This window comes from Heliangelus exortis, chromosome 3 (genome assembly GCF_036169615.1).
Source record: "Heliangelus exortis chromosome 3, bHelExo1.hap1, whole genome shotgun sequence".
NCBI classification, from domain to species: domain Eukaryota; kingdom Metazoa; phylum Chordata; class Aves; order Apodiformes; family Trochilidae; genus Heliangelus; species Heliangelus exortis.
The window spans coordinates 103,701,931-103,725,367 of record NC_092424.1 but is presented as its reverse complement, the minus strand read 5'-3'; positions in this window follow the sequence as shown (position 1 = coordinate 103,725,367).

The window sequence follows — 23,437 nt, the reverse complement described above, 5'->3', positions numbered from 1 at the left end:
ATTTCACCATCACTGATTGATTGTTCATTGAGAAACCAGCAGAAAAGGCTTGTTGTCTGCTACTGCTTGGCAGAGAGGAGATAGTGTCAGGATGGGACAGTTATGTCAGGAAAGCAAAAATCTGAGAACAACTCAGATTTAATGTTAGTCTTGCAATTCACCCGTGGTGTTACATCCTTTATAGCTGGGAATGCTTCATGGAATACCATACAATTTTTAAAAAGCAGTTTGCCAACTTTTTTTTTTTCCCCTTTTCTTTTAAGTCCAGAGCCAGCAAAGCAACTGCTTTCTAGACAGCACAGATAGTTTAACTTCAGCAAATGAACCAATGCTGATAATGTCAGACAAACACATTTCTGACAAGGATTGAGCAGAGGCTGCGTAGAAGATAAGGGAATTTTTTTTTTATGTATAAATTAAGCCAGAGGAAAATGGAATAAAGATAAAAGAATAATCAAACACTTTATAGTTGGGGTTTTTTTCCAAGTGACAGAAATCTACTAGATTAATAGAAAATCAACAGGACTGCCCCACTAAGGAACAAAGTTATCTTGAGACTTCTTTATCAAATGAAACATTTTAAGAATCTGATCTGATTAAAAGCATTACTTCTATCTTTTACAAAATGCAATCTTCTGTTTGGCACAGCCTTAATAGCAAATGGCAGGTATTTAAGTAGATGGGATTTTAGCTGTAGAAGAGGGAGGGTATCTATCGATATGGTTTGTTGAGTCCATTCACATCTTGACTGCCATCCACAGGTATGGACAGATGTAGGAAGGGAACTGGAGGGTTTTGTTTGTGTTTGGTCTCTCCTACCCAGCAGTGACTTGATAGTGCATTGCACCAGCAGAAACCTGCCTGCTCAGTGCCACTCTCTACCCCTTCTGCCAGGCAGAGCAAGGCTGGATGTAGCCCCAGCAGTGCTGAACAGCTGCAGAATTGGCCCTTCTCATATGACACAAATCACATGTGCTGCATCAATGAGAAGTTCCTTCCTTTTAAGTCTTCCTTCTGTTTCTCCCCTGCCTTCCTTCTCCTCACCTGGCAGTTCTGCCCCAGCTGGGCACACCTGGGCAGCCCCATTTCTCTCACCACCTTTGTGCTGCAAAAGCAAAACTGCCCTGGGGTCCTCCAGTGCAGAAAGGTTGAGCTTCAGCTATGCCATTCAAAACATAAATCCTCATTTACAGACGCTACCTAGTCACCTCAGTAGTCCAAATTCAAGTGCTATTTTGGAGAAAAGCGTGAGAACTGAAATTTGCTGGAAGTGCCCCAAAGGAGATTTTGTCTGGTTTTAGATTGTGAAATTCTCCAGCTTCTGGTATTGTTGTTCCTTTTTATTTCACAGAGTAAACGCATATTGCTACTCTGATGTGCCTGGTCCTTCATATGTTAACACACAAGAATAAACTTTTATAGTTACGTGGTTCAAAGGGTTGCACAAAATTAAGAACATGCATTAAGTGTCTGCAAGATCAGGAATGTAATCTACCATGGCCAAAATAAAAATTCAGAGATTTTTAAATTCTTCTCTTCATCTTGAATTCAAATGACTGTTTTAGAAATTCCTGAAGCCAAATTAAATCCTTCATGAAATTTCTAAGAGAAAGAACAAACAACTTACACAAAATGAAATTTTGACTCTGTCTCTGTAAAGTGAGTGTCTTGGGTTAACTTTATGAACAAAACCTTTGACATCTGTGGGTTTACTGTATAACAGTTTGTCACACACTGGATCTGTGTGACTGACTTATGGCTTGACATACTTCAATGTATCTCTTTGCAGAGCACTAAAAGCACTAAATTAGTCTTATATGTGTAAGTTAGATTTCCTTCTAAGGGATTTTTCAAATACCTGGATTTTGTTAGGCAATCCATAATATAAGAAGTTCTCTCTTGTGGTTAAAAAACGTAGCTTCTCCAGCACCAGCCGCTGTACTTCACGTGCTTGTAATGCTGCTATCAGCTTCCTATTGACTTAAAAATGTTTGATTCCTCTCTCTCACTCCCACTTAGCCAGATTAAAGGCTTAAATGTTCTGCTATACCATGCCATATGTTAAGAGAAAAGACTAATTTTGGCTGCCGACAACATTCCAAGCCCTATTTAAATAATATTAGCTAAAAGCTCAACTTGTATAAATGCTTAAATCTGCAGATGTAGAGATTCGACTAACAAAGTCCTTTAAGGACCAAATTCTGCAATTTACTGCTATTGAAAGGTCTGCCATGCTCCAGGGAGATGTACTGTTTCATGATGGAGTCCTGGCAGGGCTTAGCCAAGTATTCACAGGATCTGTTCACACCCACTGAATTCCACTTAGGAAGAGATCTATGCAACTCCCCTAACCACATCATTCTCATGGTTAAAAAGCTTGCAATTAAAGCTAATTTCTGCTTTTTACTTGCTTAGTTCACATAGAACTGCAACCAAATGCTTCCATTCTTTCTGTATTTTGTTTCTCTCAATAATAAACAGGGCCTTCATGAAGATTTTTTGTCCACTGGGTGAGTTGTCAGGGCACTCAAGTGCACGAGATGAGCAGAACTGCTGACATAAGCCTTCTGCCAAATGCTCATGAGCCCAGAAAGTCAAATTGGACAAATCAGCCCTGTAATAAGAGGGAGCATTCTCAGTTTAAGAACAATTAAACACTGCAAATAGTAAGGGGAGATGATCACATTCCTATCAACTGGAAGAGTTCAGTACCTTTTTACAGTGTGTTTTCAGGCAGCTGCTGTGATTAGGGTTATAGGCATTAAATGAAGGGTTTATGGTTCTTTCCTGAGTGTAGATATAGTAAATCTTCATTCTTACAGAATTTAGGGTGGGAGGGCTGCTGCAGCAGGCAAAAAGTATCAACTGCTCTGGACTCAGACAGTGGCTGATCTCATGCTTCATCTTCTTGCCCGAAGAAATTGGAAAAATATTTTTTTCCATCCCACTGAACAACTTCAAGTGCTCTTCTGTTTACTTGCTAATTTTCTGCTTAGCTAGTGGGTTGTTATTTTGGGTTGTTTGGTTTAATGCACTTCTCCCTCTACCACACGTTGGCTGCTGTTGGAGATGTGGCAGCCTTAAGACAGAACAGCGCTCTGAGAGGGTACAGAGGATTCCTGTGGCCAGCTGGGGCTTCTGTGTGAAAATCTGTGCACTGAAATACACAGAGTTAAATTGAATGACCCTATCATCCCATCTAGCATTAAGCCCCATGAGATAGACATACATATAAAAATTCACATACATCAGTATTGCAAATGATAAATATAATGCTATTAAAATACGTTTTATTATTATTATTTTGAAACAAAAGAGAAAAATAAAAACCCCATGAACTTCATAGTACCTTTTTTTCTTTTACCAAGTGAAGTTATTATGCTTACATAAGTACTCTTCTTTCCATCCAGATTCCCTTGCCATTCTTTCCCTATCTTAACAAGAGGCTGTATTTGCCAGATTGGATGACCAGGCCACATCTATCTCATGTGCATGTAAGTAACCATCATTAGTTACAGGTGAGATCACATCAACCATCACATGAAGCCCATCAATTACTCTGAAATTGCTTCAGTCTTTCAAGCTCCACTTTGGAACATAAGTACATCCTTATGGACTTTTCTCTTAAAACTTGTGTCTTACTTACAATGAAGTTCTGAGAGTAAGCAGCAGCCAACTGAGTTTTAATGTGGCACTGCAAATATATGTGTGCCTTGCAATCATGAAGCACTCCAGCTGATGATCTACATCAGACTGTACATATGGCAAGCATCAAGAAGCTATTAAACCTGCTGCCTTGAAGAAAACAACACCAGTAAACTCTGATTGTATTAGGTGTTGCATACAAATAACAATTTCCATTTTGATATAGGAATTATACAGGGTGTTGACTCTCCTCTCAAATCTGGACTTCTTGGCCATTAAATATCTCCCAGCCCAGCCCTAGCCACATGTGGTAGGTCACCCTTTAGGTCCCCCCTACTTGGTCCAATCCTTTTGTATATCCACAAAGCTACTATCAGGCATTTTATCAGGCTACCTGAGATAGTTTCCAGGAAGAAAAGAGATGTTTTGTTTCTGTCCACTCTTGAGAATCCTTTTAAGCAATTAACAGACACAACCACAAGTTCTGGTTTCTTAGGGAAGCAACCATGGGGCTACTGCAGAACAGATTTAATTATACCTTATTTTACACATTAGCATCATACTACATCTTGAATAATTCTATACATTCAGATTGTGTCTGAAATTTCTGTGTGTTTCTTATACATACAAAAACAGATCTAGATATCCACTGTGGTTTTTAATTAATTTAATTTTTTTTAATTATTATTAAGTGTATATGGTTTTTTTTTGAATAATCTGAAAAAAGACTAGTTACTTTGCTTTCCATTTAAAATAATTATTTTAGAGAACCATATCTTAACTATTCATTATTGGGTATGTTGTAAATTACTTACTTGCTTTTCTGCATTTTGTACTAATTTTTCATCCCTAGTCCTCTAGATCATTTAATACTGAGCTTGGTTATTTATTTTGCTTTAAAAACCCAAAAGACATCTACAGTCATGGGATGGTCACCATGGTTGAATAACACTGCCAAGTGAAAAAATACTAGTGGAATCTCAAACAATCTCTCATATTTTAAATATCTAAATGTATTACATGCCCAAAAGAATTAGGAATTCAAGGGAATAAAAAACTCTGCCTACTTATTCAGGTAGGCATGATGTTCACAGCAGAGGCTGACCAGGAAAGGCTGTTGCCAGAGAAGAAAGTCATAAAAAGGGCAAGAAAGCTGATCTCTCATGGAATATTTGTATGTATTTCCTTTCAAAACCCAATGTTCATGTTCTGTGGAGCCTCAGAAAGACATTTCTACACTTCTCACATCCATTGATGCTCTTTTTAAAGGGTCCAAGTAGGACTTGCTTCCTTTCTGTCTAAGGAGTAGCTTCACCCTGAAGGAAAAAGCACCAAAGGCACAGGTTTGTTTTGTGCTAAGCTCTTTTGTTTTATATATGTCAAAGATATGTTTTTCTTTCTATTGTGATGTGTCAAAATCATAGGATTATCTTAGGCTGCGCTGATCTACATCAGTATCCTGTCAACTTGCTGCCAATATTTTTTTGCTTGCGGACTCTTGAGGGTGAGGCACAGGATGGAAGGTTGAAAAACAAATTAAGAACCAAGACATTTTTTTAAGGGAGTAAAGGGCAATCCATAGCAAAGCATATATACCTGGTGATAAAAAAATATATTTGGAAACCAACCTTACTTACGTAAGGTTGTATGTGTATGTGTATGTGTATGTGTATGTGTATGTGTAAGAAGGAGAACCTCAGAGTGGTTCCACTTCACCTATATACCTCCCACTGTTTTCATCACTGTTGCTTCTGATAAGCCCTCTCCTCTATTTCTGTCAGTCTCCCTCACAAAACCTTATGATCTTTCCTTCTTTTATGGTTTTATGCTTTTAAACTGCTTTAAGTCTGCTGGTAAAAGAGAATGCCTAAATATATAACAGATACACCCATTCACCTTGGGACGAATGTTTTATCGGTTTGGATGTCAACATATTCCTCACAGTCACATGTTCCTCACTCTAACACATATGGCAAGCAGCTGTATCGTATGGTCACTACTCTTACTGTTTAAACCTGGGAGACTCAGAAGTTCAAAATTAAAACAACAAAATAAAACCTCTGACCTCTTCTCAGAGAGCACTACTTTTAATCAATGCAGAAGCCAAGATCAATGAGAAAACCAAAATTAAGCAAGGTATAGTATTTCCCTTGTCTTCAGAAGATGCTGTTCCAGAGGAAAGGGCACTATTAGTCTCAGATCTGTGTCTAAAGGTGCTCAAGAAATGGCCTAAATTTCTGATCTTATCTTCTCTGATTCTTATTGAAGAAAGAAGAGGGAGCATTTCCATTTGGCACAGTCAGGCAGCAAGGTGCTCCAGTGTCTTAGTAGCACTTTTAATTCAAATATCTTGGAGCCTTTGCAGGGGTAGATAGGATATATTATCATCATTTTACAAGGCAGATAAGTCAAGATACTATTGAGTTAATTCACCTGCCCAAAGATAACCCTTAATTTCATCTAAAGGTCAGGATCAGATTTACAGCAATCCAAGAAGCTGAGTCCTGTTCTTTCCTTCACTCATTCTCTCTCATTTTGCCCCTGTGGCACATTTCATGTTATGTTTTGAGGGAGAGGCCATGGACTTTACAGGGTGTCCTCCTGCCATTCCCATCCAATCCCAGCTGCATCAGGCCCAGAGGACTCATAATGCCTCATGACCTGGGGCAGTGAGGAGCAAATGCAGAGCTGCTGAATGCCTAACCTGCAGGAAAGCTTTAAATCACAAAGTCAGATGTTCACCTAACCTTTCTCTTTTACAGAATGTGAGCAGAGATTGAAAAAGCTGCAGAGATTGCAGAGACAGAAATAAAGCCTTTCCTTATTGCAAGTTCTTGGCAGAAATTGCTCAGTAGCACAAGAAATCCTCACACAGCAATGCATAACAGTGGAGCACCTGGTTTCAAAGAGCTTGCCTCCCACTCACATGGACATCAGGACAGAAACTTTTAAGCATGACTGCACAGCACACAGCAGTCAGCCAATGTTATATTTACACTGAGAACACTTTTTTTCACTCCTCCTGTATTGAGAGACTGGAAATTGCATTGCATCCAAACCCCAGAATTAGCTCCTTGACTTCATTTGCTGTTTACTTTCTCCTTTCCTTCTAATGTCCTGAATTTATCAGCCAGAACAAAAAACTTTTTCTCTAGTTGAAATGATAGTGTGGTGGGTGGGTATTTTATTGACACATCTATCTATTAATGCAGAAGCATTATTGATGCATTCATATTTACTGTCAGATTTTTTTCCTTTCTGCTTTTTAAACTTTAGTTGCCTGCAAGTTCCTTCTCTTTACAGCAATTCCCCAGCTGTAGAAATGTAACCTTCATTCTTTTTTTCTCACTTAAAAAAAAAATATATATTTTTCCCTATTTTGTTTCCGCTAATAGGAAAAAAGCCCTAAGAGATAATGAAGACTAAGGAGCATCAGGTAAAAAAAGCCATGACCATCACAGGTCTAGGGTGTGCCTGCCCATTCCGGAGGGTTGGATCCAGATGATCTTTACGATTCTTTCCAACCTAAGCCAGTCTGTGTTTCTCTTCAGGGTAAGCACAGGAACAGATTTAATCAGAACATTGTCTCTCTTCCCAAAATCACTGCTACTGTTTCCAACGGGACTGCTCATGGCAGCCTACAACAATCATTATTAAGAAAATAACAGATGCTATTCCAGCTCACAGTACCACAGGATATGTCATAGCTGAGCTGCATATTCTGCTGCTGACATTGGTGCTGTTCATCATTTAGAATTATTTGTCTTGCTGTAGTGCCAGCAACTGCCCTGTGTCAAAAGCTTTTTGGAAATAGCTTAAATAGGGCTTCAGTTATGAGTTTGGTTTGGAAGGGCTCATCCCTGGAAATCAAAATGCTGTGAAGCTGCTCTGATGATTTCACACATGTAGCCTCCATGGTATAGCAGATCATCTTCCTGGTAGGGCTGAGCTGAAGACATGTCAGGTGATGGATGCCAGAATCCCTTCTTCTCCATATCAGTAACAAGGAGATCATCCCAGAACATGGCAGGAGGCTTCTTGGTGAATGCCAGCGTAGGAAAAGGAATCACAATCTGAAACAGTTGTGAACCAGTAGGATATCCAGCAGAACTGCTCGAATTGGGAAGTGGCCAGGGCATGGAGACTAACAAGATAAATGTGCTGAGTACGCTCAATTTATTGCTAACCCATCTCTATTTTTCTTCCTGCTCTGCACATTTATTATTATTTTCATTGTACAGGCCAATGGGCCACAGTGTACAAAAAAAAAGAGACCGGTGAAGCCTGGTTTTTGAATATTTCCAGATTTCTGGGTGTATTCTTCTATTGTTCATCTTAATAAGTATGCAATATTGGGATGACAGAATGGAACAAGGGCTGAAGATGCCGAAGGGAAGTGTAGCCACCCCGTGGCCATTCAGCGCTAAAGTTACACAGCAAGTGCTGCAGGGAGCCCAAAGGATTTCCTGGGGCTGTTCCTTAACTATGAAAGAGTCCACTTGCAGAAATAGTACAGGATGCAAAATCACTTTACACTTTAGTGACTGTATTTTGGCTTCCATGAGGTGAAAGGAAAGAATTCAGAACTTTAAAATATGTCATCCTACTAGTCACTTTATCTGTTAGCAGGAAAACTACACCGAAAAAAATATATAATATTCCTATGCTGTTATTTCAAATTTACATTCTAGTACTATTAACAAGCCCCAACTGAGATCAAAGCCTGCTGATAAGGGATGATATTGTGATACCTAACGAGTGGTAGCTTTCCTTAAAGACTTTAAAATCAGACTGACAAGAAATGAAAAATTAGAAATGCCACTACTCCTTTAAACCAGAAGGGGTACCTCCCCACAAAGAGTTTATGTGGTTTTGTAGCTCACCCCAGGAAGCTGTGGTGAATCAATGTGGTGAATCTCTGTGTCCTGTGTTTTAATCTAGTGCCATCATCACATAGTTTTATTTCCTACGCTGTGTATTCTGTACTGAAAGCCTCATTGATTTAAATTCACACTGCCTTCACTTTCCAAGTGGCTATTAGGAAAGTGACAGGAGCTTGAAAACTTGGGAAAAAAATTTATTAGCAGCTCATCTATTGTGAAACAACTTATTCTAGTCACAGAAATTGGGTGGGTAGATTTCAAGATTTTTTCCTGAGGTGCTACAGACAAGCTTTGTGTTTGGATTCCAGATGTCTTTGGACACTGAACTGTGCATAAACATTAGGGCATCAATATGTATTTCACAGATATGTCATAAGTAATTTTTGTAAAGTGGTTTCAGATTACTACAAAAGAGAGATCATAAAAGACCATAGAATTAACATTATGTTAGGACATTTGGTCTCAAAGGGCCATGACTGATAAAACTATGCATTGTGATAAAGAAAGTCCATTTTTTATTAGAAATAAGTTGATAGTGTCCAGAGCTAGGTTAGGGCTGTAGCTCAGGTTTGAGGGCAAATCGGACAAATGCTTAGACATATTAATAGTAATATCCTAAGCCTGATTTCATGAGATTCAGGAATGTCTGAAACAGACAATAAGCCCCTTCCAATATTGGATCCATCTGCTGTTTTGATGCTAAACACAGATATATAAAATAAAGTCCAGAGAAGTAGGATTCAAAATTCTATACTGGTCATCTTCACTTTTCAGCTTTAATTAAAAAATAAAATAAAACAAAATAAAAAAACTCAAAACCAGTCCCAGTTAATTGGAGGCTGTATACTCTGTGGTGTTTCCACCAAATCCTGGAATCTTGATATCTCAGTAGAGAGCAATAAGTAGCCATGTTGAGTGTTGGACTGGGGTGAAGTCTTCAAGAAAACCCTGACCCTTCTTATAGTAATTCTGCTGTTAACTAATGGTAAAATAAAACTCATTGACACAGGCTGGATAATCAGCAACAGCATTAAGCCCTTCAAAAAAATCCCTTCACGGCCTTCCTTTGCACAGAATTAGTTTGTGTAATTGACATATTAAACCTCATTATTCTGGGCACAAATTTGACTTTATCAAGTTAAAGCAGATCTGTGTTGGGAGATCTTGAAGAAAGAGGAAATGAACCATAATTACCCTTGAAACAACTCCTGGTCACCGATCGGTGTTGGGTACCAACTGCTGGACTACACAGACAAGGGATCTGATCCATTGTGGTGGTTCATCAAGCCTTCTTCCCAAAGTATGTTAAGCAGGGTTTTCAAATTGCAAAATCTCCTCTGAGAAGGAAGAGGAGTCAGAAAGAGGAGACAAAAGTCATGGCAGTCTGGTGACTGACTGGAAAAGGGGAAACATAACCCCTATTTTCAAAAAGAGAAATAAGGATGAACCAGAGAACTACAGGCCAGTCTTACCTTTGTGCCTGAAAAGTTCATGGAGCAGATCCTCCTGGAGGCACTGCTGAGGCAGAAGAATAATGAAGATGTGATTGGGTATAACCAGCACAGCAACACCATTAGCTTCAACCTAATGGCCTTCTATAAGAAGGTCACAACATCAACAGACAAGGGAAGAGCAATTGACATAATTTACCTGAACCTGAGTAAAACCTTCAACACTGTCCCGCACAACATCCTGGTCAAATATGAGGCTATGGATGGACAAATTGGTGGATTGAGAACTAGCTTGATAACCACACCCTAAGAGTGTCTGTCAATGGGTCCATGTCCAAGTGGAGGCCAGTGACGAGTGGAGTCCCTCAAAGATCAATGTTGGGACCAGTCTTGTTTAACATCTTTGTTGGTGACATGGACGGTGCCACTGAGTGCATCCTCAGCAAGTTTGCTGATGACCCCAAGCTGTGTGGTACAGCTGACATGCTGGAGGAAAGGGATGGCATCCAGATAGACCTTGATAGGCTGGAGAAGTGGGTCCATGCCAACCTTCTGAAGTTCAATGAGACCAAGTGCAAGGTCCTGCATCTGGGTCATCTTGGCAATCCCAAGCACTGATATAGGCTGGGCAGTGACTGGCTTGAAAGCAGCCCTGAGGAAAACGACTCCACTCTCATAAGACCCCACCTTGTGTACTGAATCCAGTTCTGAAGCGCCTATTACAAGAAAGACATGGATGTGCTGGAACATGTCCAAAGAAGGTCCATGAGGATGATCAGACAGATGCAGCACCAGAACTCCAGTTGGGGTTGTTCAGTTTGAAGAAGAGCAGGCTCTGAGGAGACCTTACTGTGGACTTCCAGTACCTTAAAGGGGGCTACAAGAAAGCTGGTGAGGGACTCTTTAGGATTTCAGGTAGTGGTAGGGCTAGGGGGAATGGGTTAAAACTAGAGGTAGGTAGATTCAGATTAGACATTAGGAAAAAGTTCTTCACCATGAGAGTGGTGAGACATAGGAAAAGGTGGCCCAGGAAGGTGGTCAAAGCCCCATATCTGGAAGTTTTTAACTCCAGGCTGGATGAGGCTCTGAGAAACCTCATATAGTGAGAGGTGTCCCTGTCCATGGCAGGGTTTTAAACCTAGTCTCTTCCAACCCTGACAATTCTATGATTAAAAAAGTAATACTTCTCAAAATAACAAAACTAATTTAATCTAATTTCACATGCCTTGCATTTTCAGGAATGGATTTTCCATACCTCAGAAAGGGTTAACAGTGACTGACACTCTCTTTAATTCATCTTGTTTTCCCTCATAAGGCAGATCCTTTTTCAATTACATTGCAGCCTTCTCCTCACAGAGGACTTTCAAACAGCCCCTATGTGAAACCTGTAGGAACCTGATATCTTTAGTAGTTCTATCTGAAATTAGCCGAGAATTTCAAAAGCTTTCATAGATATAAACATGTCATTCAATAACTTTTGATTCTATTGGAAACAAATAGAAAACCAGTGCAGAAAGAAAAAAAAGAAGAAAAAAAGTAAATAATTTTTTTAAGACCTACCTGACTTTTGGCTTATTTTTCAACAATATTTGGTGGACTCATGGCAGACCATTTCTCATAGCCAAAGTAAGTCCAACACAAGTGATGCCATTTTGCTTTCTTGTAGGAACCATAATATGCTAACCTAAAAGACTCAATTTTGCATTCTGCAGAGCTGTAAGCAGTTTTTAGGTCTGGCTGCAAGCACTACATTTGCTTCCAATTGAGTAAAGTGAAACTTTTGTGCAAGTATACTTGTACTGAGTTCCTGAATCATGTGCATTAGAGATCAGTGCTTCCTCAGCTGGGACAATAATTAGAAATGGGGTCTGGACCAAAATTCTTGGAAGCAAATAACCCCATTTTTGCATTAATTTTCAACCCAAATCCAGATGCATCTCAGAATTTCACAAATAAGATCTCCCTTAACAACAATGAGCAGAACTAAAACTTCAGACCAGATCTCCTAAATTCAAGGATTTTAAAATCCAGCTCTGTATTTTGTGGTTTGGACCCCAGTCTCTTTCTAGAGATATTTTCAAAGTTAAAACCTAGTAACGGGCAAGCATTTCTAGTGTTTTTTCTCTTCAGAAAATATTTCTATATATCTTTCAGCTGCTCAAATTATCCTATTTGAAACGCATTTGTAATTTGCTGCGACTGAGTGACCTGCTTGTGAGGCTGTATCTGATCATTTGCAGACCCTGTTAAATAACAGCTTGTGCATGACTTTAGCAGATGGTTCAGCTAACATATAATTTCTATAGGTATATAAAATAACATGTGGAATAAGAAGGCATAACGGCCTCAAGATTCTCTCCTCATTTTTGCAAAGTCATTTGCTTCTAGTTGTTACAGCACAGCAGCAAAGGGCCATAGAGCAAAAATTATGAGAGGTAAACTAAGCTTAATAATAACACAATTTAAGTAATACTCCAGAAACACTACTAATGTGTGTATAAAAACAAGTGTTACACAGATAGCTATGAAGAAGGAAGTCTAATTTCCAGATCAAGCAAAACTGTCTGATCATCACTGATTTAGTCATGGTTTTAAGTATCTGCAGTCTCCAGAGGAGGTTTATTTTGACATAGTCATTATTGAAGCTGGTATTTAAAAAGTATCAGCAAGCAATCCCATAATTTATTTTCAGGAGATAACATTTTTTAAAGGATACGTACTGTCAAAATTAAGAGGCAAGACTTTGCTTGATGGTCCTTGAATTTCATTCCAGATGATAAAGAAACAACAACTGGTTCACAGCTTTGATAGCTCGGAGAGGGAGATATTCCAGAGCATAACTTCAGATTGTAAGTACTTACTCACCCTACACTTCATCTGTATTTGACTGAGGGAGTTAGAGGTCCTGAAGAGCAAGAGGCTACTTTGCAACACTTCCACAGTGCCTTTTGCAATCCTGATCCCAGGATGTGCACCCAAGTGCATCTCTACAGCAGGGAAGTTCACTCCACGGATTTTTCCCTTCAGGGAATAAACTGGAATGATATGTGATACACTCTCTACCTGTAGACCTGCATTTCCTTTGGAAGGAAATCCTGATGCTCAAGCAAATGAAACACAACCCCATCTACTCCCCTCACAGAGCTGGAACGAGGCCACAGTGCCTGCAAGCTGAGCCTGCAAGGTTTTGCTGTAGGACCTGTCAGTCCCATCATGTTGGCTCAGCCAAAGAGCCCCTATGGGAAGTTTCTGCTTTGAATCATCCTCTAGAAGAATCCACCACTCTCTGCCAACCAGGGAGGAAACCTAAGAAGACCAGTTTGCTGTGGCCAGAGCTAGCCTTTGCTCTCACATTTGTAACTCATTTATACTGCATTAATTACATGGCACTTTGCTCAGCTAATATTAATTCGGCTGTGAACACCAGCAAATGTCTTGTATGCAGACTTGTGGGTGTTCTGCACGTGCATTAATGAGAGAATATGTCATCCTCCAGGGCAAAATGAATATAGAATATATAGTTCTGCCAAAATATCTCCTCAGATGTTTTTCTTAAATATTGCAAGCCATGAAAAGGGGATACGACTTCGCAAAAATGTTTACGGTTCCCATTCCGGTTTTTATTTCTGATCTACCCTACCTCCTTAAATTCCTTCTCTTATAGTTAGTATGCCGTAATTGTCCAGTTCAAACCTAAAGCCAACGCACTATCATTATTAAATAGCTTTGCTCATTGACATCTGTGACTGTGGCAGAAAGAATCCCCAACACTGTCAGAAAATAAAAATCAACCATCAAGTCCAGAAATGAAGACAGAGCTTAAAACTATCAAAACATATAAAATTATCCCTTGACAGTCCTACAGAACCCACATACAGGAGTCTAATTTATATGAATTGTTCCAAGCCTCATTTACCAAGGAAAATTGCTGTCATTACAGATACATCAGTGAGTTGGTCATGAACATTTTTGTTCCACTTTTTAAATTTAGAACATATTGATTACTTCATAAAGTATTTTTTCAAGGGGAAATGTTGGTTTTGGGGAACGAATTAAAAAACATTTATGTATGTTTTTTGATGTAACTAAGACTTTGTCTCCAGAAATGTTCATTCCATGGCTCAAAATTACTTTTCATAGAGAAAGATAGGCAACTGAAATCACAAAGTATATATTGAAAACAACCAAAATGCTTCCAAATAGCCAAAGCAACAAGTTACAGCTGATCTGAACCAAACCCATATCTTCTGGATTTACAGTCCATGATGTTTTTAGATTTTGACTTCTTCGTCCTGATTCAGGGCATAAACATTTTTCCATACTGTTACATTTGGCCAGAATGTGAAACCTATTTCCTGCATGTTTCTTTTTTACTACCATACTGATGGCAGCTCTCCTAGCACAGTCACAGCTGTAAGATATTGGCTCTATTGCAACTGTAAGAGTGCTTTTGCTGAGATACTTTATGTCAGTTCCACAGACCCAGAAGATAACTGTTCTGCAAAACCACTGTTTTCATATGCTGGGATAACTGTAGATATATAGTTTTACAAACATACACAAAAATCCCTCAGATCTACCTTGTGTTATGGTGTTAGCCATAAATTTAAGAGTGTATTTCCCCCTCTTTGCATCAATGAATCTGTTTCACTGAAAGCATTTCCGTAATTCACCAAAGTGCAAAGGGTCTCTTGGGTCCCATGCAGGCAGTTTTAATGTTAACCATAATCCATATTTTAATACTTGAATGTAGTAATGGGAGATGCACCAATACCATGGAAATGGTCTTAAATATCCCCTGTTCAAAACATCCCCAGAATTATTAAGTTAATAGTCTTGCTGTATTTATTTTGCTAAAATTTTTGTTCTATTCGTAGTCCCTTTGTGATCTCTTTGTTCCTGCCTCAGTTGCTGTTGCAGAACACAGATAAGACTGCTTGTATTCCTCTTCTGTCCAAGCACTGTATTCCTTTCCTCCAGCTGGGTGTGCTCCTCTCTTTCCCAAGCAGAGAAGAGTAGCCTTCAGAGAGTTTTATGGTATATGTACAATGAAAAACAGTTTGGGGGATTTTTTTTTAATTCTGTAGATGTCTGGCATGGCACAAATCATGTCCACAAGGGTAAAATTTCTTCTCTCCCAAGAGAGAGTGGCCGTATTGAAACAGCTTATTAGAAGCCACCATTTGTCCCATCAAATTCTCACAGTAGGCTTGGTCATTGTTGGGAAGAGCCTTGCCTGACACAACTTCATTGTGCCCAGGAGCACACTGATAACAAAGCACTACAGGTAATCCTGATGGTGCCTGAGTTGTTCCTGACCTGGTATCATTTGCTAGCATGGACCTTCCTATCCAGCTCAGCATCCTAGCAAGAATGGTAAGAAAAAAAAATGCTGGAAAAGATTACAGGACCCCCATCCATCAGAGAAAGACTTACTGACATGAGTATAGCAGGTGTCTGCATGGAGGTTAATCCACAGGTACCGGTCCCTGACTAATTAGAGGGTAGGAGATTAGTCATTGAAGAGCCACCCCTTCCCCCTTGAAGGCTCCCTAAGCTTTCATTACAGCACATATCAAAGCTTGATGGTGCTGTGGTATTTCATTGGCATTGGTATTGTGGAAGAGTAAAATGGAATTTTTTCACATTCTTCCTAAAATATCAGCACTGTAATGAATTTCAGCCTGCTTGAATGAGTATTGGGATTTTTTTTATACGGGCTGAGACTTTTTCTTAAGTCTATAAATACCTAAGAGCAAAATAATTTACTTATTTACTTATTACAGACATCTTGCTAATAAAGAGAGGGCAAGCAGCATGAAGGACAGAAGGGAAAGGTTCAGCATTTTTAATTTTGTCCCTAGCCTTGCCCCTGGACAAAGCACAGTTGACTTTGCACATGATACAGATTTTTTAGACCCGTGTGGCTAATGAGACCTGCAGGATAATACATCACATCACCACTTCAAAAGATAATATGTACAACCCTGATGTTTTCAAATTTCATAAAGATGACATGAGGGCGGCTGGAAACCTGCCAAGCTTCAGAAGTGTTCCTGAGTTACACGCACAGTATCAAAGCCTGACAGGATTGGAGGAAAAAACAATGGTTTGTAGAAAGAGACAGAAACTGGAAAATAATATGTGAATGGATAAACAGACATACAGGGGTCCATTTTTATGTTCTGTGATATTTCACAGGCTGGCCATGTCTTGTGCATGATTAATTAGTCTCCTTCATGTTATGACCCCCACAATGCTTCTGAGATAGTAGACAATTGTGTTCTATTTGCTTTCCCTGTATGTGTTTCAAGCCTCTTGCAACTGCAAAAAAGATAGTGGTGATCTTACACCTAGGGTCAGCAGCTTTGCACATTTGTTAACAGCTAGCAGCTCTCTGCATAAAGGAAGTGTATGACCTAATAGAGTTGTGTAAACACACTGTCATTAAATATGTGTAATGGCTCTTATAATTCGATATGTTCTCAGATGTCAACATGTTTTGGACTGGGCTCCGGGTGTTCCTACGTGGCAGATCAAGCAGAGATGGAAGCCAGCAGATCCCTGGAAGGCATTGTCAGCTCCCTGTGTGCTGGCTCCCAATGGAAGAGGGAACTTTTCAGAGGCGAAGCTTGTGATGCCCTGAATGTGCCTTTTAGGGGTGCCAGCACAGCCCTGTGAACAAATGAACTGCTGTGTCTGGGCTTGCTCCATGTGAAGATGTCCCCGCTTTGCTGTGTGCCCATCACCAGCTCTCAGGAGTCAAAAATGCTGTCAGGGGCAAACACGGAACTTACAAAGAACACAAACTTTAATAAAAGTTTTCTTTTCTGACTAGTGCTGAAAGACATGGGGTTTGTGTTTGTCTTGTTTTGTGTCTTAATACAATACAATTCTGCTAGTGCAAAATCAACAATAATGTTTTAGGTCTTTATTTTAAGGTGAACCATGGGAAATGAGATTGGCCATCTCCACTAACTAGGACAGACACCATCTCTATATATCCCAGTTTTTGCCTTTTTAGTCAAGAAAAAAGAATGCGATGAGAGATGGGAAATAAATAATTAGATTTTAAGTGAAGAAAAGACAGGCTTCCTTTTCAGGGTTGGTGCCAGAATCACTTCCAGGTATAACCAGAAATCATCAGCTAAGTCCTGGGATTTCACTTTGTTCTTCCTCATTTGCTTTCAAAATTATGAAATACTAAGAGAACACTTTGCAGCAGAGGTGAAAAGGGCTGCAAGCACCCTTTAAAATACAAAACATGTACATTAAAAAGCAAAGATGGAAAAAGATACGGGGCTTTTTAAAATCTGTCCTTACTTCATCACCACTCTGTATGCGTGCTCACAATTACTGTTTATGTGATACTATAAGTACTAAGGAAGGAAAAATTGGCCAAAACTCATAAGTCCTCTGCTTTTTCAGTGTGAAATTCTTGATAATTTGTAATGCAATTAGCAATTAATCATTTTAAAGGGGTTTTAAATGGGCATGAAGTCCTTTGAGTCTCTTCCATATACAGACATTGGATCAGGGACCTTTGCTACAAATTACTTTTGTCTGGACTTCTAATACAAAATCAACTTGAGAACAAGGGAAATACATCACTGTTAAATTTTATTATAAGACAGAGCCATTATAACATATCATGGGAAACATTTTTGAGCTGTTCTATTAATAACAGCAGTGCCTGATTTCTTTGGTTTAAACTTACCTTTTTCACATTTTCTTGTGACATTTTCCAGATATAAATTGTTATGATGAAGAGTCATTCAAAGCAGGGGGAAAAGCCATAATTATGTTTCTCTTTTAGAAAAGAGAGTGGGGCAGGAGAGGGATTATTTTACACAGATCAGTGAAGGACACCCTAATAAAGATTGGTCTGGAACATTTCTTTTTATGACAATTGACTTATCAGCAAGAGCCATTGTAGCAAATCTGGAAATTACATAATTGCCAGAAACTGTAGATATTTGACTTGGCAAGAACCTTAGGTGTCTCTGATTTATTATTGTAAGAATTTGGCTCTGGAAAGATGAAGAAATGTTTAATGAAAGAACAGTAGAATACAAATGAAACAGGCAGAGATCCTGTTCTCAGAGGCTATATTTAACTACATCGTCACTACTACTGTAACACAAATAAGCTAAACTGAAAATGTCCATGCTGGCAAACTGGCACAAAGATCAATCTGTGTGAAAATACTAATTTCAACAGCTAAACACTCATCTTTTCCTCTTCATTTTGCACTTCCCTTTGGGTAAGTTATTTGTGGGTCATTAATTTTATTAGATGTTATCCCTTTTAGCAGAGGCACAATAATAAAGCTGTAAAACAGAAAGAAACTTGCATTTTTTTTTACTCTGTCCTCCACAAGGCAGTGAAGTCCTTTCAAGTAGCAAAGTCAAATGGCATTAAGTAGAGAGAAATGTCGGTTACTTTAAGATCAGAGTGGTGAAGTGGGAACTCTGTAAGTATTTATTTTAGGTTTGGAGGATTTGCAGACCACAGCAATTCTGAAAACACCCATAATTATTCCCTGTATCAGAAGACCAGGTCACCACACAGTAGATTAAGGTGAATGTCTTGCTTAAACCATTTGCTTCAAAGAGATTTACTTTGGCAAGTCCTCCAGGAGAAGTTTTCCCTTTGATAAAGTTCAGCCTCTTGCTGAAGAAATGATGTTTCCTGAAAATGGATTATCATCTAGTCTTTAATATCTCCTTATGTTTCTCATATTTATCTTACTACCTCATGGAGGAGCTGCTAAGAACATCCCACAGTTTATCTGTCTTGGCATTCAGCTGGGCAGCAGCCACTGCTGTTCCTCCTCACAGCTCTTGTAAAAGAAAAGAAATCCTGCTGCAGCGTGAGATCAACATTTCTATCTCCTGGAAGACACATGTGCTGGCACCACCATCACCCATTAAACCAAAGGTTCTGAGTCTGCTATCAAGTTGAAGCTTCTCTGCTGGCACTTGGACAGCCCAGTGCCCTGCCAGGACTCTGATCATCCCAGTGTTACGGAGGAGTAAAACACCACGGTAGAAAAAAAAAAGTTTCTGTTGAAGTAGAAAACTCAGATGATATATTTAATTGTCAGGAGATTAAAAAGAAATATAGCAAAAAGTCACATAAAACCACCTTCTTATCTCCACATTTTTTTCCAGGAGTAAATACTGAAGAGATGTTACTGGACATACTGGGAAAGAGGAGATATGTCAAAGAGTCTGAGGCCACCTCTGCTGAATGGAGTTATCACTAACAATAAATTATTCCTGCTTCATATCCACCTTGATATTGTTAACTACTTAGGCCACATAGGCAAAGGTGTCTCCTGAGGCCTGAATGCAGAAACCTTTTTCTCAAAAGTCTTCATCCAGGCACAAGTATACTATTCAAATTAAGTTATTTAGCAAATAGCAATCAGTTGGTATTCATGTGGCCATAAACAGTAAAATATGTAAGCATCAAAAAATGAAGCACCTCCAAAATGGGCTCTCCCACCCAGTCAGCATAAGCAGCTTGGCTGTCACTGTATGCCATGTGCTACAAGAACATTTTTTAATGGACAAGTTTGGACACTTTGGACCCTTTTCATCATTTTACCTTCCTTTCATACTTATATTCCACCTATTCCATGTGTCTGGGGAAATGGGAAAAAAGCACCCAAACCCAGAATTCTACATTAGTGATCCAATGTGTGCATTCCTTTTTCCTGAAAGGGAATAAGACTTTTTAACACATATGCCTTCCTTAATAGATTTTTTTTTTCTTGCTCTACATTTTTTCTAAAGAAACAATAATCATTCCTCTCATCTTATATCACACATATCATATTTTAGACATAGATTACTTTATAATCTGTTCTTGCTTCTTTTATTTTTTTTCCTTAGGTATGTTGCAATATTTAATAAATAAATAAAAAGTAAAAGGCCAAGACAATCCTAGAACAGTAGAAAAAGTCACCGCCAGGAAATCTGAAATGAAAAACATCATACAATTATTATTTTAGCAGTGCCTGGGTGTAGAAAAACACACTTTAAAAGCTGTTAGATGTCTTTTTCATTCATTCTCCATAAGGTCATGCAATAGGATTATAAAATCTAATGGCAGGAGTGAGAAGGAATTTCAGTCTCATGCCTAATGGAAAGGAGATGGCTGTACTAGATAGGAGTTCAGATAGAGGTCCAGAAACTTTCTATTGTTCTTACTCATTACAAACACATCACCTAGCATTCAACATGCATCCTCAAAAAACATGAGGAGTTACTGTATTACAAACAGTTATAAAAGCTGCAACCAGGTGGCTGGATGTCCGAATGCCAGGCTACTCTACCATGGGATGAGAAGCTGCTATTCCAGCATAAATTGGGTTCTTTGGAGTCAAAGTGCCCCTGGCAGCTGCAAAGGGAAAAATGGAGACTTGGAGCACCTCTGAGGTTTCAGTGGAAAATGGAGAGAGGATCCTATGGAAGCAAATCACTCCTGTTCTGTGTCAATTGAATAAATTGAATAAAGCTTCATTTGGAGACCCTCAACAGAATTATGAACTGGATGAGGTAGCTTGTTTGCTTCAGAAAATACCATTTGATGCTGCCTTGAAACCCTATGTCAAGAATCAACCCTTGCAGGTGTGTCAGTTCAAGTACATAGACTCATAGGATTGAATCATAGAATTGGCTGGGTTGGAAGGGACCTCAGAGATCATCAAGTCCAACCTTTGATCATCTGTAATAGTTTGGGGTTTTGTTTTTTTGTTTTGTTTTTTTGGGATTTGGTTGGGTTTTTTTTAAGAAGAGCTTTTAGGACAAAATGGAAAAAATTATCTAAGGCATAAGAACTGATACTAATTTTTTTTAATAGTTTAATCTAGGAGGAATTTTTATTACCTTAGTGCAACTATACAGATTGAAATAGAAGAAATGTTTTGAAATGCTAACAGGATTTGAACTCCCTACTGATGTAAGACTCCATTAGACCATCTCACAAAAAATGCCTTAGAGTGGCTTATAGGAAAACATGGCCAAAAACTTCCTGCCAACATGCTTGAAGAAAAAATAAAAACCAAACAAAAAAAATCTATTCTAGAGCATCAAGTGCTTTTTGACCAATGCTTTTGTGCTAGTCATAATAAGGGAAACTACAGCAAAATAAAAGATTATTTTTTTCCCTGCTGTCAGTGATAGTTCTTCATGTTCGTGACTGGTGAGGATTAATAATTTGATGAAATCTAGCTTGACAGGAGATCAGAGGGACTTATATGCAGGGTTTCTAACAGACAATTTTTACAGGACCTGAAGTCTGTTGCCTAGATATAGAGCAGCTTTTCCCTTTTAAAGAGTTTTGTAACCAAAAGAACAAACTCAGTTACTCCTGTACTATTTCCATTTTTGAGATTGTCTTTTATGAGTCAAGGATTTAACCTTGATGTGGACTCTATGCAGCTCTTTTCCCTGGAGATCTGATGTAGCACATTTGAGCCTCTTCCAAAACAGAGAAGCCAGTTTCTGGAAAAGTTAAATTCTCTTGATTAAAATATCTCACTACTTTCAGGAAAGACAGAATTTTGACTACAGGCCTTAACTGAAGAATGCCATGTGGAAGAAGGGCATGCATAAGGAGGAAAATTATACAACTGATTAGAAGAGACAGTGAGAAATACCATATTCAAATATCTTTGATATTATTAGAGATATAAATATCACCAGGAACTGAGTCATTATGTTAAGAACGAATGGATGCAGACTGGAGAACAAATGGTACCAGTAATGATAAGCACTAATTACTTCTGTATTTGATGAACAACAGATTTCAACACACACCTCCTGGCAGGATAAGCCATAATGTTATTTTTACTTGATTGGTATAAATGATGAAGGTATTAGACAAGCAATATCTGCAGAAGCAGCTATAGATAGCTTTTTATCAAACAATTATTAATTAAGTGAGCTGAAAAAAAGATTGAAGATACTAAGCAATATTCAAAGCTTTAAGTCAAAACTAGAAAGAGGGGAAAATATAATTTTACATAACAACAGCAGGTCATGCAAAAGTAAATGTGTTTTCATTAATATCTGATCTTTATGCAGAGGAAATACTTGAAAACTAATCTTCTTGAAAGTGTATAGAAAACTTGATTTTGATTGTGTAATATGGCAACATATTTTATAAATTACTACAGAAGAATTTTCATAATATATACCAAAATGGATGTTATTAAAAGAATTCTATGCGGAAGGAATTACTAAATGGGACATATGGAAACTATTTTCCAGATGTTAATTACTCCCAAGTCATTCATTAATTTAATTTTACCTAATTTTTGCTAGTGTCATTAGTCCTTAGACAAATTCTTTCCTGATTTTGAGAAGTCAGCAAATTTTATCAGTTTACCTTTTATTTATTTGGTGAGGTTGAATGACCTTGAAAAATCATAGATTACGAATGAGATGAGATAAAATGTTATGGCACAAGGTACAAGATCATATTCTTAAGAAAAAGAACAAGAAAACTATCACCTCAATGGTTAAAAAAAGCAGTTCATAAAGAAATAACTATAATTAGTAAATACAACTAAAATACAGTAAGTATATACTGAGTGACACACAAGGCAAGACTCAGAAAGAAAACAAATCTCTTATTCAATTGCCTATTGGCAACTTTTGGAGGCATAGCATTTGATTTATGTCTGTATAAAACCTTGAAGAATTGGTGGTTCATAACCACCTGCAGCAACCCAAATAAAACAGCAAGTTTCATTTTTGCTTACTGAAAGTTTGCCTTTAAGTAAAGCTAATTCCAAGAAGTCCTGATAAGGTGCACTCAATGAATTTTTTTATTTCTTTGTTTGTGGAAGGTTTAATGGAATTAGAACAGCTGCACAGAAGGACAACTGGAGCCAGTGGGTGTTTTCCTCCAAAATAAAGGCTGTGAAAGAGACACCACCATGGAAGTAATGGTAACATCACAAAAATTTCAGGCATTACAGACATCAACCATAGAATCATTGAATCATTGAATCATAAACTATCAGATTGGAAGGAACTTTAAGGATCAGTCTAACCTTTCTTCAGTCTAGAAAGCAGAGAAACCATATCTGGGTTGGCCCTTATAACAATTTTCCAATTCAGATGGAGAAATTGAATTGATTTTAATATATACACTGGTTATACACATTACTGTGAATTCAAGGAAATAGACTCAGGAAAACTTTTCTTACTCTTCACTGCTTTTTCTTTCTACTAAGTACATTACAATATTTATTTCCCTAAAACAAAATTTATCCAGCACCAGATTTTCAACCTTAATTTTGTGAGCATTGCCTAGCAGTCAGTATTGCAGTAATACTGTTAAGGGGTAAGTTCAGGACCAGCTCAGCCTTCTGGCTCAGCAGTTACACCCCAGCATCACATAAATCCTGATTTACAATAATCTTTTCAGCCTTTGCAAGCA